This window comes from Sus scrofa, chromosome 1, assembly GCF_000003025.6.
Source record: "Sus scrofa isolate TJ Tabasco breed Duroc chromosome 1, Sscrofa11.1, whole genome shotgun sequence".
NCBI classification, from domain to species: Eukaryota; Metazoa; Chordata; class Mammalia; order Artiodactyla; family Suidae; genus Sus; species Sus scrofa.
In genome coordinates this window covers 166,383,193-166,388,850 of record NC_010443.5, presented here as the reverse complement: position 1 = coordinate 166,388,850, position 5,658 = coordinate 166,383,193, and the positions used below count along the sequence as shown (strand labels likewise).

General features: G+C 49.7%; 1 long non-coding RNA gene across 2 annotated transcripts; it reads right to left on the bottom strand.

Moving 5' to 3' along the window:
- Window positions 782-4,464, bottom strand: LOC110257006. 2 transcript variants are annotated; one of them, XR_002339132.1, is made up of 3 exons: window positions 4,258-4,464; window positions 3,521-3,758; window positions 782-833 (listed from the first exon to the last, which is right to left on the bottom strand). It is a non-coding gene; the product is annotated as an uncharacterized LOC110257006 (long non-coding RNA). The 2 variants fall into 2 exon arrangements; XR_002339134.1 differs by having other exon boundaries at window positions 4,325-4,464.

Below are 5,658 nucleotides of genomic sequence, written 5' to 3'. Positions count from 1 at the left end.
CATTCCTTACAGTTTTATGCTACATAGGGTTCTGTCCAAGGTCATTCTGTCATTTTCCTCTATTCATATGCTCTGTGGGACCCATCTCTATGGCTCTATTACTCTTTATAGGAGAAAGATTTCCAAATCAGTATTTCTAGACAATCGCGGCCTCCAGAACTCCAGGCCATAACCACAGATGTTACAGCTATTCTCCAACATCTCATTTTGATGCCCCTCAGGAATCTCCAACTCACCATGTCCAAGAAAGCAGTCATCTTCAAACATCCCACTGCCATATCGTAAACCCTGGGTGTCCTTCCTACATTCTTGGCTTTCTCTCTTTCCCACATATTATCAGGCACTCAGTCGCCTCCATTCTTCCTAAATGTCTTGGGAATCACCTGCTCTTCTCCATCTTCCTTGCTGTTGCCACGGCCTGAGCTATCATCATCTCTTGACCAGACCATTGAAGTGGTCTCCCCACCAGTCTCCCTGCCTCCATGTGATAGCTACCACCTGTGAGCAGGTATTCTGTGCCAGGCCTTATGCTAGGTCTTACCCTTGCCCAATCCAGTCTCCACCTGCAGCCCAGGAACTTTAGAAAACACAATTCAGATCACATCACTCCTCCTTATTCTTAGGATGAACGCTGAATTCCTAGTGGGGTGCGATTCTGATTTTATGAGAAAGACAGATGATGACCAAATTGACAAGTAAGTCGACACAATAACTGTGGTTTGTGATACGTGTTATAAATAAGATCAACAGGGTGATAGAATGGAATAAGGAAGGGCCATTTACCTACTGTGGCTGTGGAAGGCCTTCCAAAGAGGTCACTTGCTCACTGAGACCTAAAAAGTAAGTAAAAGAAGCCATTTGGGAACAAGCAAAAAATTGAGCCAATTACAGAGAGAAACATAGAGGTAGAGAAAGGGAGAAGCAGACATGAGGAAGGTCATGAGTCCCTGATCAATGGAAACCATAGCCTAGGTTCAGAATTCCTAGTTCCAGGCTTCAGATGCCATGAGATCCAGCTTCTCTTTCTACACTGAGGTCCATGTGATGTCCTGTATCCTTAAATCACCTCCCTCATCACCAATTCTGCTTTTTAAGAACTCTGTTCCTACAAACAAAACAGCTCCAATTATAACACCCTTGTTCAGATCTCCGCTTAAATGTCACTTCCTCCAAGAAGCCTTCCCTGATGCATTACTTGTTTTGATGCCTATATTGTTTCCTATGGCTGCTGTAACAAAGTACTGCAAACAGGGTGGCTTTAAAAGACAGAAACTTATTCTCTCATAGCTCTGCAGGCTTAACTTCAAGATCAGCGTGCCAGTGGGGCCATGCTCTCTCTGCAGGCTCTAGAGGAGAATGTGTTCCATGTCTTTGTCTTAGCTTCTGATGTTGTTGTCAATTCTTGGTTTTTGGAAGCATCATTCCAACCTCTGTCTCCTCATCACATGGTCTTCTTCTTGAGTATCTCTGTATCTGTGTGTCTGTCTCTCTTTTTTTTTTTAAAGCCTGCACCCATGGCATATGGAAGTTCCTCGGCCAGGGATTGATGCTGAGCCACAGCTGCAACCTACACCACAGCTGAGCAACACCAGATCCTCTAATCCACTACACTGGGCTGGGAATGGAACCCTTGGCTCCACAGCAACCCAAGCCGCTGCAATAGAATTCTGTGCCACTGATCCACAGCAGGAGCTCTTCTTTTCTTTTTTTTCTTTTTAGGGTCACACCTGAGGCGTATGGAGTTTCCCAGGCTAGCAATCGAATTGAACTGTAGCTGCTGGCTTACACCACAGCCACAGCAATGCCAGATATGAGTTGCATCTGTGATCTACACCACAGCTCACATCAACACCGGATCCTTCACCCATTGAGCTAGGCCAGGCATCAAACCTGCATCCTCATGGATACAAGTCAGATTCATTTCCACTGAGCCATTATGGGAACTCCCAGGAGAGCTCCTCTTCTTAAAAGGACACCAGTAATAACAGATGAGGCCCCCTCTAATGACCTCATCTTTACTTGATTATATCTGCAAAGACCGTATTTCCAAATAAGGTTACATTCACAGGTACTGAGGGTTAGGACTTCAGCATATGTTTGGGGGTGGGGCACAATTCAACCCATAGCAGTGCCCCATCATGGGCTCGAGTAGCACAAGCAGAGCTTATTCACTGTATTTCAATTGCTAGTCCACCTCCCTACTCCCCTACCAGACTATAAGTGTCACAAGAGCAAGACCATAGCACATCACTTCACCCCCAGGGCATGGCACAGAGTGCACAAAATATTTTTTGAATAACTGCGTTCTGATATAATGAGTAAGTAGGTCCCTGTACCTGCTATACCTGCTCGCTCCCTCTTGCCTTAGTAGCCTGCCTGGATGTGATTGTATTAGCCAATTATTCCCATTTAGTACCATGGAGGAGTCTTAATTTGAAAGGAATGAATAGCAGTGGTCACAGAGTCATTCCTGTGACTTCACACCAGTTCTGCCCTGCAGCAATGCAGGAGTAGAAGATATGAAAGTGAGTGCTGCATGCTTAACACAAATCAGCCCACCTGCAAACTCACTTGGAGGCTGCAGCCAATACTGCAGGCCCAGTTCCAATTATCTCAGCTGCACAGGCTTAGCATTCAGAGGGGAGGGAAAATGTTGCACCCTCAGCACCTGGAAATCATCTCCTTATCTGAGCACTTTCTCTCCAGCATCTGAGGTGGGGTGGGTGGGAGGAGGAGAATGGGAGAAGTGGTAAAAAGTGAATTCCTTTGACATTGCTGACATTTAGAAGCCCTGAGTTGCCCTTGTTGCTGTCACTTGTGGGAGTTGAAAGGAGTGATCGGAACAAAGAAGTGGAACTGGCCCCACTTGAACTTGCTGCAAGGGTCTGCATTTCCAGGGCACTGACAGTGTCAATACAGTAACCCCAGATGGGAATTGATTATTCCTCTTGATCTAGAAGCATGCTTCTTTTGAATTACTTGTTCGGAGGTCCTAAGGGGGTGCCCTGAACTGAATTCTGTACAGAGGAAACAACCAGATTTTGGGGAACCTGGAATCAAAGCACAAACTCCTACTAAAAACTGTTCAGGCAGCATTGTCTGACCATTACAGTGTATAATCTCACAGACTCACTGACTTGGTAGTCTTATGAGGTGGGAGGGCAGGCACTGTACTCAGGGAGCACCAAGGGTGGAGGGCAGAAGGGGATGCTGACCAGGCCAGAACTCAGACCTGAGCCTGGAGCCCCCTGTTACTTTCTGGCAGGATGCCTGGTTTATAATAACTGGTTATAATAACTGGTCTGTCCCATCCAGTAAGACCCCAGGCCCTGGAGGTTTCTGGGAGGACAGAGAAGGCTTCATGGAGCCTGGCTTGGGGATTTTGGGACCTCAAAGTGATGGCTGTCGGGAGGCAGAGATCTGCTGTTCACAAGGGCTGGGAGACAGGCCTGCAAATATCATTACATTGAAGAGACACGTCTAGCCGTCCAGAACTTTCAAGTCGTTGATGAAAACCAACCTGTTAACGCTTCAGGAATTTGGGGGCTGGCTTGGATCAGCCCACTGTTCCTGCTTCCTTGGCAATGGAATTTGCAGCAGAACCGGGCCAGATGTGGGTCAGCTGAAGATGAACAGGAGCGGGGTGGTGAGGTGGGGGTTGGGGGGAGGTTCAAGGAATGCGAGGTTGATAGGGGTTGGGGCAGAACTGCTGAGTTCTGGACACGCTCCAGGGGCTCGGAGCTGACTTTAACATCCACCTGGGAAAGAGAAGTAAAAGCCCCGGCTGTTGATCCACAGAAACCTAAAACTTGGTGAGACCAAAAGAGGAGGAAAGACCCATGAAGGGAGTAAGGCATTGATTGGGCCTGTGAAGCAGCGAGGATGGCAGTTGGCTTCCGGGAAGCCCCCCAGGTTGTTTCGGGTTCTGCAAACCATGCCTCCCGCGCTGCCTCCCGCGCTGCCTCCCGCGCTGCCTCCCGCGCTGCCTCCCGCGCTGCCTCCCGCGCTGCCTCCCGCGCTGCCTCCCGCGCTGCCTCCCGCGCTGCCTCCCGCGCTGCCTCTGATAAAAACCCTCCCCTTCCTTCAAGGCAGTGCTCAAAAGCTTCGCCTCCGTGAGGAGACCTCTCTTTTCCTCAGACCCTCCCTCGAGCCACTTGGAGTGGGTCTCCATGTGAGCAAACAGCCACCAGCGTTGTCTGCAGCCTAGTGACCGCCAGCCCGGTCCCACCGAGGACCTCGTCTCAGGTACAAACTCACTTCTCAAATCTGCGCGTCGCGGAACACCCGCACCTTCCATAGGCTCAAAACAAAATCACACGTTTACCCTGTTCCTGCCCAAATGTTAGCCCAGTTTAAGGGGCTCTGTGATCCGATCGGGGTTTTTCGAAGTCTCTCCGGTGTCTGTCTAGGTAATTGAGGTCACTGTGCACAGCTCTAACTTCTCTTAAACTCTGAATTGCACTCCTCCCCCGCCCCCTTTTCTGACTCCAAAGCCCCCTGGCAGTGGGCAGGGCGGGGCTGTGGGGGCCTGCCTCCAAGATGGCGGAGAAGGGGAGTTTCTGCTGTGGCTCAGCGGATTAAGAACCTGATTAGTATCCATGAGGACACAGGGTTCGATCCCCGCCTTGCGTAGTGGGTTATGGATCCACCGTTGCTGGGAGCTGTGGTGTAGGTCGCAGACACGGCTTGGAGCCCACATTGCTGTGGCTGTGGTATACACCTGCAGCTGCAACCCTGATTCAACTCCTAGCCTGGGAATTTCCATATGCTGCAGGTGTGGCCCTAAAAAAGCAAAAAAAAAAAAAAAAAAAAAAAAAGAGATAGCAGAGTGTACCATCTCCTGCAGTTCACACTCTGTGTGGCCTCTTCTCACTTGGTACCAGGGTTGGTCTGTGTGAACAAAGTGAGGTGTGCAACGTACAAGATGTGGGTATAAAGACACTGCAGCTTCTGTTTGGGGGTGTCTCTCTGTCATTCACCCTTGGAGGAGCCAGCTGCTATGTCATGAGCAACTCTGCAGAACGGAGGCCTCCTGCCAACAGCAATGTGAGTGAGATAGGAATCTGATCCTTCAGCCCTGGACAAGCCCTCAGAGGTCTGCAGCCCTGGCTGATAGCTTGACTTCAACCTTATTCGAGGCCCTGGGCAGAGCCATGCAGCTAAGCTGCTCCCAGATTTCTGCCCCTCAGAAACTGTGTAAGACAATCAATGTTTATCATTTAAGCTGCTGAGCTTTAGGATAATTTGTTATGCAGCAATAGCTAGCTAATACCAGAGCTCTTGGGTAGGTGGGGGAGCTCACGCTCAGCCTCTACCAGCAGCCAGCCAAGGCAGCAGGGAGGGGAGATTACTCACAGGACTGGAGGCACAGCCAGGAGAAAAGAGCCACGGGTCTGGGCTTGTTTCTGTGTAATGGCAGCAGCTTCTGCAAAGGCAGGGGGTACTGGCTGAGTGGGTGGGGCATGTCCCTGACCAGAGCACAGCTTCACACGGCTTCTCTGTGGTCAAGAAACCATTGTTCCATGCTCAATAAACAGTGGCTGTTGCTCTGACTATGCCATGCTCTTGATTTGGACCCTACTGGGGATTTCTTTGGTAAGAAGGTGTCAAGTTTTTGCAAGGTCCGGAAGGTCCAGCTGTTTGGACCAAGCCTAGTGT